The 18,670-nt window shown below is 41.7% G+C and overlaps 1 pseudogene; it reads right to left on the bottom strand.

Annotated features, from left to right (window-relative positions):
• Positions 1-334: 334 nt before the first annotated feature.
• LOC142969718 (F-actin-uncapping protein LRRC16A-like) lies at positions 335-17,771 on the bottom strand (annotated as a pseudogene).
• Between the last annotated feature and the right edge of the window lie 899 nt (positions 17,772-18,670).

Below are 18,670 nucleotides of genomic sequence, written 5' to 3'. Positions count from 1 at the left end.
AATCAAAGCAGTTGTTGACATCAGACACTAGATTAACTACATACAGAAGGAACAGTGTTATTTCCGAGCCATGATTAGTGACAAAAAAACCAAAATCTCATCATAATCCTTCAAAGAGACATCCATAGACGTCACAGGAAAAGGTGCACCAGTAAGACTTTTGGCTGTGACTAAAATAACTCTTGCATGGTACAACAAAATACAAGTTGTGCCCTTTTCACACTGGGCATAAAGAGTGAGGTCTGGTGTACATTTAATGTTTAATGTTGGAGCACAGTTTGGCACACAACAACTAGATATAATGATATATATCATTGATATAATGAAGCATTAGTTGGATCTCACATTCAGGTATTTATTCAACAGAAATGAGACAGATTATCATGTTTATGACGTGCGACAAGTGTTTCTGTCATCCCTTTGTATGACTGCAAAGTTGATTGGATAAGGGTTTAAACAATATGCTTTGACAATATAGCATTCTATCCTTTCAATTTGGGTTATTTCCCTTGACTGACGTGAGGCGTCCATGTTTGTTTGTTTTTTAAGGAAAACTTTCAGAACAATTTTTCAGAGTTATTATTACAACTTGGATGTCGATGGTATTTGTAAGTTAACTGGTAATTATAGTAACCCCAATATGAGATGAATGCAGTATAATTTAATGCAAAGGCTAAATGTCTGTCCCAACCGCTTTTTCTAATATTAGTGAAACTGCATGTTTATAATTCAAAGCAAAAAATCCAACGCTAAGGGTACAATCTGTAGAGGTATTAGTTGACACACAATCTGAATTTTTTTAACCGTAACCAATTAATCAGATGAATGATTTTGAACATGATTTTAGAATCTGTATGCTGACTGTGTAGCAGTGTGAAAAGGGCATTTCTCGCTGTTAAAAGACAAAGATGAGGCCTGAGACCAATGTGTGTCGTCGTCGTCGTTGTTGTTGTGTAGCGTTCAGGTCCTGAAAACGCTACATACAGACTAGCCTACAGGTCCCTGTGGTCAAAATCCAGCTACCCTCTGTGCACTTTTCCTTCAGGCACTGTTTTCTCAATCGTTTTCTAACAAATGCCAACTCCTTATCATTTAAAGTTCAAAACTTGTCTTTGGACAGAATAAATTGAAAGTGAACTGAATTTGAAATCCCTGAAGGTCAAGTCTGAAGTGTTTGAAGGCTGGAGTTCCCTCAGTGTGCCGCTTTCACACAAAGATAAGACAAAATAGCTTCTGAAATTGAAAGCAAATGTCAGTGGTTTCCATGTTACCTTCAAGCAGATTATTATACACAACATTACATACATAACATTATAACATCCTGTTTTTGAGTAAGCTTTCATTGGACCATCGGCACACCAGGTAGTGCTACCAGAAGTGAGGAATTAATCTGTCTTTAAGAGCAATTCAGAGTATGTGTGACAGAGTTTAGCAATGATCTATATTCTCATTTGTTTTGACAAGTTCCAGCTAGACATAATGCTGTTTTCTTTTTCTTTACCATAAAGCACCACAGACATGTTTATGATGGGCCTCTGTATTGCTCTTTAATGACAGACACATACTCCTTTCCCCCACAAACAGCAGAAAAAAGACATCCGCAGTTTAAAGGTATCATGATACAGTAAATGTTTTTTTTTTTTTTTCTCACAGTGTCTAAACACAGAACAGTGTTAGTTAACAGTGCTGAAGCCGTATGGATTGGTGATCAGTGATGTTATAGTGCACCACAGTCCTCTCAAAGCAACACTTCATATGGTTACTCCAACTCTCCCACACAGAGACAAACAAGAGTTCAGACGGGATGTTTGATGTAGTCTCCTCTAAGGGACTTGTGGTTTTGCTGTTAGATAAGCTACATCAAATGTGTATTTCTGATTTATGGTGGGCTGAGATTCTCAGCTGAACCTGTATTTTCCTGAAAAAAAAAAAGATGAATTGCATAATGGATTCAGTCACCTCTGAAGTCCGGAGAAAAGTAACTTGCACATACTGATAATAGCATATAGAAAAATCTATACAAATATATAGAAGGAAACGAATGCCATTGGGTCCTGGTCTGGTTGTATGTTTGAGATCAAGTACAGTACAGTGATCCTGATATTATTGTTACATGTGTTTGGTCCCTGGGAGAAGAGCTATTAGACAAGGAAAGAGAATTTTTTTTTAATGTCCACTCATATTTTCACAGTCTCTCTCTCTCTCTCTGTCTTTTGCACAAAAAGTCTGCTGGTTCCTGGAAGCATCTTTTTTTTTTGTGGTTTACAAACGTCATTCAAGATTCAGTAGTCATTGGCTGAAGATGCTTGAAAACTTCAGGAACCGTTTCCTCAAACCCTGAAAAGGTTATTTTTTGAGAGACATGAGATTTTCACCTGACGGCAGAGAGTAGGAATGAAAAAAGGAGAAAAGGCCGTCTGTGAGGAGGAAGCTCTTAGGAGACTTAGCACAGTTTGGTTTACTAGGTGACAAGTTGTGACTAAAAAAAGATTACAGAGGATATTACCCCAAGTGTTAATATCATTAGTTTTATCTTGTCATAGACAACCAAACTTGAATTTGAAACGGTGTATTGCATGACACTACAGCAGGTCTTCCTGCAAACCAAAGAGGATTTGTACTTTGCGGTCAGACAAAACCTACAGGTACAACCGCTAATATAAATGAAAACATATCAATTAATGATTATTGATTATAGTCCTCCTTTAGTTGCTTTTCTAAAAGGAAAACATGTGAGACTTGTCAACAGGTTTTTGCTGTGAATTTCTCTTACTCATATTAAAATAAAGTCTTTGTCTGCCTCCTCCCCAGAGTCTGAGGACTTTTTGCCCGCTGCCTTGTCCTTGTCTGGGTTTGGAGATTGGTCCTTGGTCTTGAAGGAGCCATGATCCTCAGAGTTGGTACGGAGACGGCTGGGTCGCTGAACAGAGTCCGACACAAACCCCGCCCTCACTAAAAAACAAGAGAGGGAGAAGATGAAAATGACAGCAAGTGTTGACAATGCTTAGAATAAGGGGAAGATAGGGGAAGAGAAAAGAAAGGTGAGGAAGAGAGGGAAATTGTTGAAACTACACATTTTGTTTAAATATATCTGATATTACGTATACTGCTACAGTTTCTTCATCAGAGGGTGACGACCGCATCGTACGTTGTTGTACGTTACAAGAGGTAGTGGAGCAGTCTTCTGTGCATGTGTAGAACGCAGGCATCGAGCACAGACAGAACAACTACGCATACGCAGCTCTTAGTGTCCGTTTTGGAGGATAACCGAGGCTTTACAGCAATAAGTGATGTAAAGCGCAACAATTCACCCTTATCTTTGCGAGCAATCTGCTGCCAAAAACGTCTTAGTAAATGTGCAAAGGAGTGCACGATTACAACTGTAGCAGAAACAATGGATTCTTAGATATACAGCACAAGTTGTAAACCTTTATTAAGGATATACAGATTGTTATCCCTTCGATTGACTGATAATCGTTTAAGAATATTTCCCTACTCTCTGCCCAAAGCATGCTGGGATAGAGTACTTAAAAGGGATTCTGCTCCACACTGCCACTTCACTATTCTTGATCGTCTTCTTCAACATGCAAAAGGAACTAAACATTCCCTTGTGTATACCGCCACCTAATGGCTCTCGATTGACTCTGTAATGATCTGCATCTGACGCATATGGTCATATATGTACAGTGCTTTCAGACAAGGGAGGACAATGTGCAAGTCTTTTTTTTTTTAAACGTTTCTTATAAAGCCCTGAATGCTTTCATGTCCTACATTTATTGTTCCAGCATCATTAAATCTCTAATAAGTAGGAGCAAAGGTTTTTTTCTGGTTAAAAAATGTGTTGTTGTCCAAGAATCCATCTGATGGCGCAGATGTTTTGACATTGCACTTTCTGCACTGAGCAAACAGAAACTACATCCTCTAGCTTTTAAGTCTCTGGAATTATTCAATATGCATATGGTTAAAACGCTGATTTTATTAAAGTTCTATTGATGATACAAAAAAAACAAAAAACTAAGCAGCCAGTGCTTTCAAAAGAAGTTGTCCTTTGCTTAAGAGCAGGAATTAAGCTCATCAACATGAATCAGATGTGTGTGCCTCTGACAGGGCCCAGAGGGCGTCACTGATAACGTTGAGTAAAGAAAATGAAGGGAGGAAGAGCAGAGAGAAGAAAGGGAGACCAAAGGAGAGGACATAATGTATAAAAACATCAGAGGGAAAGGAGCATAGACAGTCATAAATCACCAAGTTGCCGGGCTGCCTGTTACATAATACTGCTGTCACAACCTGACAGTGACATCAAACATCTATCAGTCTGTCTAGGCCCTAGATAATTCCTCTAGATTCAAGGGGAAATCTGCTCTGGCCAAAGGACAGGTTTCAGGTGAAGGAGAAAAAAAAAAGATACTCAGAGATTTTGACAGACAGATTTTGTGACCCACCATCCTGAGTGGTTTTGTTCGTAGAGCCTCCTGACTGCAGACTGTTCTGGCCCTCTTTGTCTTTCTCTGACACCGTCCTCTTCAGCGTTGGAGGAAGAACTGTGGCTTTAGGAGACACGCCACCACTGTTTGGGGAATCTGAGCTCTCATCTGTCAGGAAAAACATATTATCAGCTTATAACAAATATGGTCTCATCCGTCAAACAATCTGACAGGAAGATTAACAACTGAACCACTGCAGCAACAATCCTCTCAGTAATGTGGACATAAACAGTGTGGTAATCAGATCCAATGCTTGTACCTATGCTCCTGCTGGTGCTGCTGGTCCTTGGCTTATGTGGGATGGAGGGTCGGGCAGCCAGGGCAGGCTTCGCTCCCTGTGGCACCGGTGGTTTGGGACTTACTGGCCCCCCAGGAGAACTCGAGGAGGACGTAGCCCTGAGACGAGAGGCCTTGTCAGGCTTCGTCTCGCCACGAGGAGGTGCCTTGTCAGGCTTCGTCTCGCCACGAGGAGGGGTCTTCTCTGGAGAACCAGTCGGAGGATCTGATTTATTAATTGAGCCACTGGGAGAGCGGCTTTCTGAGACGATGGGCTGGGGCTTGGCTGCTGGCACATGCATAAAAATAAATTAAAATCATGCACACAATGATTTTCATGTACCATATGGGTATGAAACCAGACACTAAAACAGGAACGTGATCCACTAATAATCCACTAAAACCAGCTGCAGGTCTGCTTGAGTCACTAACTGTTGAGTTAAAAGTTTTGTTTTCTTCCTATGTTTATCTCAACAGAAAAAAACTCTCACCTGTTGCATTGCTGTCAGGTCTGTCGGGGCTGGAAGACTAGAGGAGACACAAGGACAAAATATTGTATTACGATATGCACGAGTGTAGAACGTTCTTGTTTTGATTCAGTGCAGTGGTGAAGTGATTATACAAACTGAACAGGCAAGTGTCAGCAAGACATCTTAAAGTCTCTTGAAGGTCTTTAGTATCATCAGATTATCTTTACTCTGCAATAATGCCCCCCCCCCCCAAAAAATCCCTTGCATTAAAAAAAGCCCTCTCCTTCTCAAAGTCCTGGGCTGAATTTCAGTCCCAGTAGTGACCATCTTTTTGAGTCTGGTATATTTTACACTTTGCAGTCAGTTTTATATACAGTATATTTGGAGTTTCAAGCTTTTATTGTTGACTGTACGTGTAAAGCAAAGCAACATTCAAACAGGAGGTGGCGCCTTTGTGTTAGAAAATGCCCACACACCCAAGCTCTGTATTAAGTAGTCTCCTGAATAGGTCTCTCCATTACACCTGTATACACACACACACACACACACACACACACACACACACACACACACACACACACACACACACACACACACACACACACACACACACACACACACACACACACACACACACACACACACACACACACACACACACACACACACACACACATCACACACATCTTCAGCACTGAACACTTAGAGCACTTTGTCCCCAAAACTAAAATATTTAAAGAAGCATCCCTCTATATCTCACTGCCATACCACTTTACTTTTGAAGTTTATCTTTTACTGTCATGTTATTTTGACATTCATTTTACAGAATTGGCTTAAAATAGACTATTTCATTTTTTTATTATTAAATAAATAAATGGAGCATTACTAAAACACCCCTTTTTTTCTAGCATTACTAAAACACCCCTTTTTTTCTACAGGTGGAAGGCTTAACTTGAGTTCAAAGATAATCACTTTTGAATCTCTTGCAAAACTGAGCTTGAATTCTTTCATTAACTTAATTTGATCATATTACAGTAGGGTTTCTCCTTTTTATTGCAGTTTATTAGTGTCACTCTCTTTCTTGTTGACTTTCTTTTGTGCCGTGTTTGTTTTTGCGATGGTTTGCAAAAGTGAAAGGAAGAGCACCACTATCATCTCTTCCATGTTGAAGACAGCTCCAAAAGAAGCAGGTAATTCAACCTTGAGTTGAGTTTTTTTATCAACTACATTTTGCAACTACAACCTCACTTTGTAACTGCCTTGCAAGTTACGACCCAAAACAGATGTTGCAGGATAAGGATATTCTGTGTTTGATTATGGGGGGCATATTCATCTTGTCCTATGAAATTAAAATCAGGCACAAGACATTTGCCACATGGTGGCGTCTCCCATCAGTACCTTACTTTTCCCTTATTCTTGTATCTTTTGCTTTTTGAAATCACACCGCCTCACCTTGTGTGCTCTCCTCTCCTGCTTGGCCTTCATCTCTGCGAGGAGGCCGCTGCCCATCATTTGCAACCCTTGGTACCGCCGGCCTCCCTGAGGGCTGCCCCTGCCGTCCGAACACTCCCAGGGCTCGTCCATGGAGTCTGGCGTCCTCAGCTCCTCCGAGCGGTCTGAGCTGCTGCTGTAGTCTGTGTGCTGGGAGCGGCTGGAGGCGTCTCTGCAGGAGGGACAGGAATTATTAGGGTATCAGGGGCCGACTGGTACATTCAGAGGTACTGTGAAATCTGTTGTTCTATAACAAGAAAATATTCATCTGTACCTGGACTTTGGCTCAGGTGCTGGCCTTTGGTGAAGAGGGCTCCTCAGGGATGGAAGCCGCCGTCGAGGCTACAGTGGCTGAGGATGTACCTGAAGCTGGATTGGTCGCCTGGTTTTTCTCTGACTTACCCGAAACTGGGGGGGGGGGGGGGGGGGGTCGTCTGATTTTTTTCTGATTTGTCCAATTTATCTGCTTTTTCGGATTTGGTGGAACGTTTGATGAGGTTGAGGAATCCTCCTTTACTCTTCTTCTTCTCTCCATCATGAGATTCTGAACTCTTGGAACGTCTGAGAGGAGACAGAACGAGAGACAAAAAAGTATTAAATAATTAATACATAATAGTAAAATATAAATATTAGAAGCAAGTATAGTTGAATACATCTATACTGGAATACATATTCAGACAGTCCTTCATGACAAAACTCTAAATGAAGCATGATCCTCACTTGGAGTCCATCCTGGTGACTTTTGTGGAGAAGAACTCGTCCACACCCTCGTCCACCCTTCCCATTAGGCCGTTCTGCTCCCCATCCTGAGATGGAGCACTGTTGATTTGCTGAAAGAGGAAGTTGAAGGATCTGGTACCATGTCTGGAAATGAACTTTAAAAATCCATACAAAGCAGCTGAGCTTTACTCACAGGTATTTTGCTGGAGTGCTTTTTCTTGTTCCTTCGTGGTCGCAGTTTGGTGAAGTGCTGCAGCTTTTTTTCCTCCTCGGACGGCAGCTCCACCATCCCTCCTGGCGGTCGGTGCTCCAGTTTTGGCAGGACCTGAGATGGAGTAGGTGGAGTTTGAGATGAAGTTGATGCTTCGTCCACATGGATAGGGACGTCTTCCAGGGCCTTGTCCAGGTCAAACGCCATCTCTGTGGATTAGACGGTCATTAGAAGGTTCATTGTAGATACACATTGAATATTCAAGAGTACTTCCTTCCACGTGTCATCAGGTAGCACAAGATTGAGGAATTATTTGAAAGACCAAAGGCAGAATGATTAAAACCAGCCACCCTGATCCATCCGCTTTTTATATTATCAAGCAGAAAGATAATGTACTATTTGATTCTAATACAGCTAAATGTCACGACATATAAATAAAAAAAATATAATATACTGCTTACCAAAGGCACGAGACACTGGCCGAAGCATTCTGCTGTGGATGCTCTTCCTCTTGGATTTTGGAGTCATCTGAAAGAGGCGCACAGAATCAAATAAAATTTCTGGTAATTGTTAACAAATTGTCCAAGTCATTTCTATCACTCAAGACCAGTAGAGCTTTTAGTACTGTCAAACATCATGAAATTGATCAGCTAACTCTGTGGCTATTTGGGATTCTGTCCACATCTTATTTTAACTACACTAGATTTCATAGTTTGTACTAAGACCAGACATCATCATGTAATTATTAACAAATTATAGAGTTACTTATTATGTTTTTTTAGACGGTACTTATTATGATGTTGCATATTATATTGTGCTGTGATCCACATTTACAAGGTGGTGATGACGCACATAGTGCATTGAGTGGAGAGAAACAGTGCAATGTGGCTGGATGCATAACAAAAAAGTTAATTTTCAAATATCAGTATTCAACTATGTTAAATAATTTGGAGAGTGAGTGAGGAAGTAATAGATAAATGCGTCCTACGATACTCGTAGTGTAGCTTTTCTACACCATCTTTAAAATACATCACCAGGATTAAATATTAAAATACGTGAGGCTCTTTGTGTTGTAGCACAGAGAAATGTGAAGCAAGCCGGCGCAGCAACGACAGACAGAAAAGGAAAAGAGCAGCGTGAGCAGAAAGTGAATTGAAAAGAGAGTTTAGAGGGACAGTCGAGAATTACTTACACTGGTGCAGCACAAAATCTCCATGGAGCAAAGGTGGAAAGAGAAGGAAGAACAGAGGAAAAGAAGATTGAAGAGGAAGAAAGACAACACATAGTAAAGCCTAGTGAAGACAAAAGAAAGATAGCTGGTGTTCTTGTAAAAGTAGAGGTGAATAGGACAGAGAGGGATATAAGATGAAAAGAGGGGCAAGACACCAGAGAAACAGACAGGACCAGAGACCGAAGAACATGCAGCTTCCTGTTGACTGCAGCCTGCATTTACTGTACATCCCAACTCACACACATTATTACATCAACACAAAAATCAACAAAACAAACGTGGTGAAAAGCAACCGTTCCAAGGGTTGACTACATTTGAAAGAGTGGTAGGTGATGAGGAAACAATAAGACTCAGGTACGTCTCCACACACACACATATCTGCCCTCATAGAGTACAAATGAACCAACCTGAAATGCCAACTATAAAAGCAAAACAGGTTTTTAGCATTTTGCAAAAAGTTCTGTTCTGATATTTACTGAACATCGAGACAATTCTTTAAATTAATAGTAAATTCTATCCTCAATTGTCTTTGGCAAATGTAGAGTAGCCAAGGTCTATTTTTTTCCAGTAGAGGGTGGTATTAGGTTGTAGTTTGCGTCATACAACTAAATCGAACATTTAATTAATAAATGTAATTTGAGTCGCATGAAAAACACGAGGTGCCTAGATAATAATACATGAAATAAATCACGGACAGTTAAAACACACGGTTCCACCCACGCCTACCATGCATGTCTCTAGATCCTCCAGCCTCTCAGCCTCCAGTATCTCGGTCGATGCTCTTTTAGGAATCTTTTCCTCCGGGACGTCCAGATCCACAGACTCCTGCTGCACCAAGGGGCGACCTCGCCGCACCAGGTGGTCTGCCTGGTAGGAGGAGAGGAAACCGGGAGCAGAGGTGAAGATGTGGATATAATTGGCAAGAATGGTAACGGAGAGATAAGGAGAGGTAAGATGGAATGTGAGGAATTGACAGAAATGGAGGATAAAAAACAGATATAAATGAGTTTCAGAGAGATTTACATATGTTACAGCAATTTAGAGGGCAAGTTATCAGCCATTGTTAATGAATCAATGAGCCAGTTGAGAGCTTTGTTGACTTTAATCTTACCAGAGTAAGTTGTGAAGTGGAAAGAGCCTCCAGAATCTCACGTGGTTGACACCCACTGGTCTCAAACCACATCCCAAATAATGTCATTTTGTATCCCTTTTAAACAGCATGTTGGGAACCTGTTAAAACTGTGTTTGCTCTAAAAACACATTTCACATGATGACATCCGTCACTATAATCACATGTTTTAAAGAAATGGACTTACGTTTATGGTTTTAATATTGCTTCAGCACCCCCTGCTGGTTTAAATTAGTAAATTATGTGATTGTGGCATTATAAATATCTGAGAAAAATTGCTGACATCAGGTATTACTTTTATTGTCCTTGCCCCGAATTTTTATCATTCAAATCTTACTGGAAAAATGTATTTTACCACTTTGATTGTTTCACGGATGTCAAGGTCAGCACAGTCCTTAATATCTATTATGGCTTCTTCTGGGGATCCACCAAAGAGCACATGCAGGATAGCTGGGCTGAGTCCTCCAAGGCATGGCCCATTATGGAGGAATGAATGACCAAGCATTCGGCCAGCAGCAACAAAGAAGTCACTCTCCAAAAGGTAATGCCAAGTGGAGGGAATCAGATGATCTTGTTCCCCCTCAAAAAGAAGAGTTCCTCCTGGTACTTCAATTAAAAGAGAAAAGTGAAAGAACATTGATAGTGCAGAATGTAAAGGACATAGACATTCAAACTTTCATACAGAATTAGTAAGGAAATATCAATCAGCCACTGAATACTTTGGGTGATCCTGTAGAAACCTACAGGGCCACAGCAGCTGCGTCACATTTGTTTGTTTTTTTAAGGTTTTAGGTATTTTCTACAAACCAAACACAGAGCCTGATAGCTGACAACCAGCCGTCAGCCAAAGTGAATATTCACTTAAAAGTCATCTCAAAACCATACTGAAGTTTGGACATGATGCTTGCAAAGAAATGGCGAGTCACGTCATCACCAATTGCTGGATCTCCTGAAAAAGCAAAATACACAGTACAGACATCAGTTAAATGAATAGATGATCATTTTTTACCTTTAGTTTTGCGTGTGTAACCAATTTACCCTCGAGTGTGCATGTCAAGGGGCAAGCCCACTCAACATTAGCCATCTTATAAAAAGAAAGGACTGTCCTCTGCACTGTCTCCAAGATCCATGGTAAGATATAATGATTTTCTAGTTGCATGCTGGCTTAAAATGTCTTCTTTGAATCTCTTTGCTGCTTCACTGGGATTTGAAAGAATTTTCCAATCTAAAAATAGTTTTTAAATTATTCCAATTAATACTGGATGAGTTGATATGTAGAGAGCAACAATTTATTGGAATAAATGATGTAACACACCATTTGGCGACTTCGTGTTGTTCCAGAGATTTTGAGCAACTCAAATCCTCCCCCTTGTCTGAGTTTTGGATATGCCTCTAAAATAAATTCTCTAAAGTCATCTGGATCAGTACGACTACCTGAAAATAGAAGATAATAATACAAACAATCGATCTAACTTGAAATATAATAACGTTTAATGTTTTTGAAAGGTAACTTGATTCAAGAAAAATACGTCTGTCCATCATGATGCCTGACTTACCTCGGAATGCAAGACGTTTTTCCCCTAGTCCTGCAGCAGCAAGTCCATCTCTGGCTTATCGGTTTGTCCTCAATACAACAGAAAGAGTGAGTGTACGAATGAAGTCGTGCAGGCGCAGCAACAGTTCGCCTCCTTCTCCCTCTAATGCAGGGGTCACCAACCTTTTTGAAACTGAGAGCTACTTCAAGGGTACTGAGTAGTACTGAGTAGTACGAAGGGCTACCCGCGTTCAAACCTCTAGTCTGGGCCTTTTCGGTCGGATTGTGTTGCCTCGCCTCTACCCCCGCCACCCCTGAGTTGTTGCCCCGCGGCCTGTTCCGAGGATTTACGGACCTGACGACGGGGTGCGCTCGCAGCTCGCGTCTGGCACCAACGGGATGCGCCCGCCATTCAGAACCTGAAAACCTAGTGTGGTCCGCCAGCCTCGTCCCGGCTGTCCGCCGTGCGCCTCCGGGTACCCAACTCTTAACTCTCTGCAAGCGTTTTTGATTAAAAAAAGAACAACAACTACAATTTTAGACGGAGCTCCATAATGACTAGTGCTATTTTTAGAACATGTCTTGCGGGCGACTCACTTGGTCCCTGCGGGCGACAGGGTGCCCGCGGGCACCGTGTTGGCTACCTCTGCTCTAATGTATGGACCAGACGGTCTAGAAACCTCGGCTAGAATCAAGTGAAGAGGATAAGCTATAATCAGAGAATAAGGACGTTGCAGAAGACGCATGTTGGCTAACGATATCATCGCACAATTTACAGGAATGCGATCTGACGCACAGCATGAATAAATAAATCACTCATCACCGGCGATAGTAATTTAGTCTACACAAGGGATTTAGCATGGAAAACATCCCGCAGCGGGTCTGCCAGCGGCCGCCCGGTCTCCGAATGGCCACAGCTGGCGCATAGAATGACTCAAGATTCTCAAGATGAAAGGCAAAACAGACTCTAGAACGGCATGACGTCACAAAGAGATGAAAGGCACAATCATTTGTCCAGATCAAAGGCAAAGAAACTATAAAGCCTACCTACCCCAGACTTTGTCCACAGTTATTGAGAACTTTCAAGACACACAGTACAGCTATTTATTCCTTCCTTATTTGAATAAATAAATATGAATCCGGCACAAATTAATCAATTTAGGGAGCGTCAAATGTTGAATCAGCAGGTCCGAATTAATAACCTTGAGCAGCAGCTAAAGGTAGCTAAGGATGACAATGATGTTAAGTCGGCCCAAATCAATGACCTTGCGCAGCAGCTAAAAAGAGCTAAGCAGGGAGCTAAGGATGACAATAATGTCAAGTCGGCCAAAATCAATGACCTTGAGCAGCAGCTAAAGAGAGCTAAGCAGGGAGCTAAGGATGACAATGATGTCAAGTCGGCCAAAATCAATGACCTTGAGCAGCAGCTAAAGAGAGCTAAGCAGGGAGCTAAGGATGACAATTATGTCAAGTCGGCCAAAATCAATGACCTTCAGCAGCAGCTAAAGAGAGCTAAGCAGGGAGCTAAGGTTGACAATGATGTCAAGTCGGTCAAAATCAATGGCCTTGTGCAGCAGCTAAAGAGGGCTAAGCAGGGAGCTAAGGATGACAATGATGTCAAGTCGGCCAAAATCAATGGCCTTGAGCAGCAGCTAAAGAGAGCTAAGGTTGACAATGATGTCGAGTCGGTCAAAATCAATGGCCTTGTGCAGCAGCTAAAGACAGCTAAGCAGGGAGCTGAGGATGACAATGATGTCAAGTCGGCCCAAATCAATGAGCTTGTGCAGCAGCTAAAGAGAGCTAAGGTTGACAATGATGTCAAGTCGGCCCAAATCAATGAGCTTGTGCAGCAGCTAAAGAGAGCTCAGCAGGGAGCTAGGCTTGACAATAATGTCAAGTCGGCCCAAATGAATAAACGTGGGCAGTTTCTAAAGTGGTCTAAACATGACAATGATGTCAAGTCGGCCCAAATCAATGGCCTTGAACCGGAGCTAAAGGGAGCTAAGGATGACAATGATGTCAAGTCGGCCCAAATCAATGACCTTGAACAGGAGCTAAAGTGGTCTAAGTGTGACAATGATGTCAAGTCGGCCAAAATCAATGTCCTTGAGCAGGAGCTAAAGGTGGGTAGGCATGACAATAGTGTCAAGTCGGCCCAAATCTATGGCCTTTCGCAGCAGCTAAATACAGCTAGGCAGGAAGCTGATGACAATGATGTCAAGTCGGCCAAAATCAATGACCTTGAGCAGCAGCTAAAGAGAGCTAAGCAGGGAGCTAAGGATGACAATGATGTTAAGTCGGCCCAAATTAATAACCTTGAGCAGGAGCTAAAGTGAGCTAAGCAGGGAGCTAAGAATGACAATGATGTCAAGTCGGCCCAAATCAATGACCTTGTGCAGCAGCTAAAGAGAGCTCAGCAGGGAGCTAAGGATGACAATGATGTTAAGTCGGCCCAAATTAATAACCTTGAGCAGGAGCTAAAGTGAGCTAAGCAGGGAGCTAAGGATGACAATGATGTTAAGTCGGCCCAAATTAATAACCTTGAGCAGGAGCTAAAGTGGTCTAAGCATGACAATGATGTCAAGTCTGAAGAGAGCCTCTTGCCGGCTCCAGCTGCTGAGACTCGGACCACACAGTGGTTTCGCTGTGCCAAAGGTATACTGAAAGCAGGATTGTTTGTTGGCATCGCTGTCGTTGGAGTGGGAATAGTGAGCACTTTAATGGGTCAGACTGGAGTGTGCAACCTGTCAAGGCCCATATGATGATTAGCACAAAGATAACATGTTGTGAGTGTGATGCCCACCAATGTGTTGTCACATTGTTATGCATTTTGTTTTCATGCACAGCCAATATGTTATAAAGTGAGCACACTTGTTTATTCCAGCAATAGTTTTATAAGTGACTGACCTAGTGGGAACAATGATGTTGCCACTAAAGCCACTAGAAGACACTGTACTCCAGAGAAAGCTAGCACGACGTGAAGAGCGAAGCAGGATGTGAAATCCTTCTTTTCAAGTGACCAAGCGTTCAGGAGAGAACTGCAAGGCTAATAATGTTTAGCATTTTAAGACCATCCTACAGTTATAGATTCTGTTATCCTTCAAGTTCGAGACTTTCTATCCATCTTTAACTTTTTATCTCATAACTTTCTGTCTCATAACTTTGACTTTCTATCTGATAATTTCGACTTTCTATCTCATAACGTTGTACCTCCCCTAGGCCACTGCATAGCCTGGGGTAGCTTGACTTTAGGGTCGCCATGTCTATGCTGTCAACACGAATGAGTAAGGGCCACTATGGCTGGCAACAATGGCATGCGCAGGTTTTTGACCACATAGACCTTTGCCATGGTTTGCTTGGCTCCTATCCTCAGCAGCAGTCTAGTGAACCCCAACACATCTAGAGGAATCCGTCCTGGACCAAGTAAAGGCTTCTCTGCCTTCTGGAGCACAGTCTGCTGTGCATTGGAAAGAATGCTCTTAAAACAGACTGTTTTAAAACAGTGACATCCGCTCCGGTGTCAAGTTTGAAAGTGAAAGTTTTGTCCTTAACGTCTATATCAACAGTCCATGGATCAGCATCAGATGTCACAGAGCTGAGAAAGAAACTCTCCTCCTCTTCCTCAAGACCAAGCACGGCTTTACCAGCAAGGCACACACGCTGGTAGTGACCTTTTATTCCCACAGGAACGGCACTCTGCATCCTTAGCAGGGCACTCGTTTTCAGGGTGGGGCATACCACCACATCTGTAACACTGGGAGCTCTTTGGACTTGTACTCTGAGAGCTGTGTGGCTTTGCGACATTACTTTTGAATTTGCCGAATTTAGGCTTTTCCTTTAGCTGTCTGCCTATTATCTGATATAATCAATGTGTTGTAATTTCATTGAATGTGTTGTAATTCTGTTATGACATCTATTGCACTTATGTCCATCATGGGAGAGGGATCCCTCCTCTGTTGCTCTCCCACAGGCCTCTTCCTTTTTTTACCCCGTTAAAGGTTTTTTTTGGGAGAGTTTTTCCTGTTCCGATGTGAGGGTTCCGGGACAAGAGGATGTCAAATGTGTACATATTGTAAAGCCCTCTGAGGCAAATTTGTAATTTGTGATTTTGGGCTATACAACAATTAATTGAATTGAATTGAATATCCATCTGTTTTCTCCAATTACAGGCTCTACCAACAACCATCACTGCTGCTGCCTCCACCTGCAGATCCTCGCAGACACCTGCCGCCTGAACCTTCACCTGCAGCCATCAACCTCGGCCTCCACCTGAAGACGCTACCAGATGACTCTAGCTCCACCTGAAGCCTCCTCCATCAACCTGCACTGCTGCCTCCTCTCCTATTGCCATGTGAAGACCATAGAGGAACAGCAAGGACCAGAGACACACTCGTAAATATCACCTCTCAGATAACAAACAGAAACATAGCTGTGTCATAATAACATGTCTGGGCTGAAGAAGTAAAGCTGCCTTTCTGTTTACATCCTTCTTCTCCTCACAGCTATTTCCACACATTGACTGACTGTGATGCTGAACTTCATGGACCAGAGAGCGCTCTTCTTCCTCCTCAACTCAAGGTAGAGTTGATCAGCCAGATGTTCAGCAGTGTGAGATATTTGGTAGTGTCTCAGTGTGCAGCTGTGCTTCTTCAGCTCATCTGATTTTTTTTAATGGAGGGTTGGTGATGCGTGTTATTTCAATACAACACATGTTCTTTGTGGTTTCCTCCAGACCCTGTTGGACTTCACATCCAGATCCACAAGGAGCTGATAGAGAGCCGATGAGGACGATCCCTTCTACCAGAGCTGTGTACCAGAGATGCTTTGTCCTCCTCCACATCCTGCACATTCGCCACCGACTCCTGCTGCTCCTCTCCCAAACTGAGAGCGCCCCTCCCTGTCTCAGTTCCACCACCGCCAGATTAGTGGAAGTCTGAAAGATGCAGAGACGGCCAGTTAGCTCGCTCTGTTACTGTGCACGTGTAAACCTTTTCACTGTTGCTCAATAAATGTCCATCATTCTCTGCAGTCATCAGATCAGTCGTTTGTGTCCACAAGAGTTAACATAAACAGACACGTTCATATTAGAGATCATAGTCAGTTTTTTTTATGTTTTTACTTCAGTTTACCAGCAGATATTTTTACTTTATTTTTACTTTCTGATAAATGAGTTGATACAAATTATTTATTGGTTAAAAATGCTTACGTTTATCACTGTAAAATAATAAATGTCTTTCATATATGAAATTCATGTCTTTAATGCTTTATAAGCACAATCATAACACATTATAATGTATGTGCCGTCTTACCACCTAATAACCTCAGGATGGCGCCACAGCTACGGTTATTTGTTTCTAGGTGTGTAACATCACGTATTCGTATTAAACCGTTCGGTACGAGGCTTATAAACCGAACAATAATACTAGTGCATTTGGAAAATGCAGAAGTAAATATAAAGATTTCGGTGGAGACACCGGTCTGTCTGTCTGTTTAGTTTCCGGGTCAGCGCCTGACCCCGGAAGCAAAACAAAACACAGCTGAGGCACGTATGTTCTGCGAGGCTATGCTAAACTAGCTTAGTAAGGAAAACAACACGCACAAACTCACGCCACATTCTCCCCGCAGCGTTTAGGCAGCTGTTCCCAACTGATTCAAACAGGGCTAAGCAATCGCCACACAATCCCCATTTCTCCAGACCATCATTCTTGTTTGTAAAAGAAAACAGCCCAAACAGATTCAATTGTCCGGACCCTAAACCCACGCAGGACGGTATGCTTCGTAATTAACGGACAATGCATATGGTCAAAATCTATGTAATTACCACAATGACAAGAGCGAACTCACAAGAACCAGTCACATATATTTACAACAAAACGTGACAAAACAATCCAGCAACGCTCACACTAAAGAGCAAGGGCCATTCAAATATTATTTACATCAGGGAACACTATCCATAAACGACACGATAGGCAAAATTAACACACTGCAGATGTAAAGAAAACAAAAGCAGTTTCACTTACCAAACGCTGTTCTATTTGTCCAGACAATCGTGGTCCTCCAGAAATCGGATGAGAAGAGCAGCAATGTCATCGGCTCTCTTGTTGCCGGGTAACATAAAGCCTTATAACAAGGCGTACTATAGGATCATCTCATCACTGGTAATCAAGGCATCACATGTATCACCTGCATTAACGTGTCACCTTTTTTTCTGGCTGGTTTCAGTGAAGTTTCTTCATGTGTGAGTCCACAAAGATTTGAGACTTGAGATAAATCCTCATATGTTAAGTTCAACTTTTACTATTTAGTTTGGATACAACTTGTTGTATTTCTTATTTCAATCACAAGATGGTGCCATCATATTTAAAGCACACACAGGTGACAAGCAGGTGATACATGGTTTGATCACCAGTGATGTGATTATATTATAGGATGCCTTGTTATGTGTGAACATGTTTTTGGAAATGTATAAAAAGTTGTTTGTAACTTAGACTTCTTCCTTCTGACTTCGTAAAAACCACTCCTCCTCTGTGTGTGTGTGTGTGTGTGTGTGTGTGTGTGTGTGTGAGAGAGAGGAAGAGAGAGACTGTACTGTAGCATTGTATTTGCAATCTGGTGGCTGTATTGTTGCAGTGCAAGTCAAAAGTTGCAAAGAAAGACAATACAGAGATTTTAAAGCCTGTCAAATTATTTTAATCAATATTAATATTTGCACAAATAAATGTCCAACACCAGCAGAATGACTTAGTGGATCTTATTGATCCATGACAAAATGGAACAAATAACCTATCAACACTGACAATGAGCAAACATGTCATTTGTTTGTGTGTTTTATTTTTCCAGCTCAGGGAAAATGTTCCATTGTTTTGCATAATTTCCTTTTTTTGAATAATGATGAAAGTAGCATTGAATTGATTACATGTAATAACAAATTAATACATACAAAGAATTAATTTCTACATTTATGAACACAATGTACAAGAAGAAAAACAACAAAGGATCAAGACATCACCGGCCACTGTTTTTTATTCCAAATAAGTTAAAAACAAACCCCTAGTATAGTAGTGTACTTAGTACCAAAACAACGTAGGTTTTGCTGAGTTCACATAGGCGTGTGTATGTGTCAC

The sequence above is a fragment of the Anarhichas minor genome, unplaced genomic scaffold, assembly GCF_050575085.1.
Source record: "Anarhichas minor isolate MPS153535 unplaced genomic scaffold, ASM5057508v1 ptg000041l, whole genome shotgun sequence".
NCBI classification, from domain to species: domain Eukaryota; kingdom Metazoa; phylum Chordata; class Actinopteri; order Perciformes; family Anarhichadidae; genus Anarhichas; species Anarhichas minor.
The sequence above is the reverse complement of the archived record's forward strand: the minus strand, read 5'-3'. Positions and strand labels throughout refer to the sequence as shown.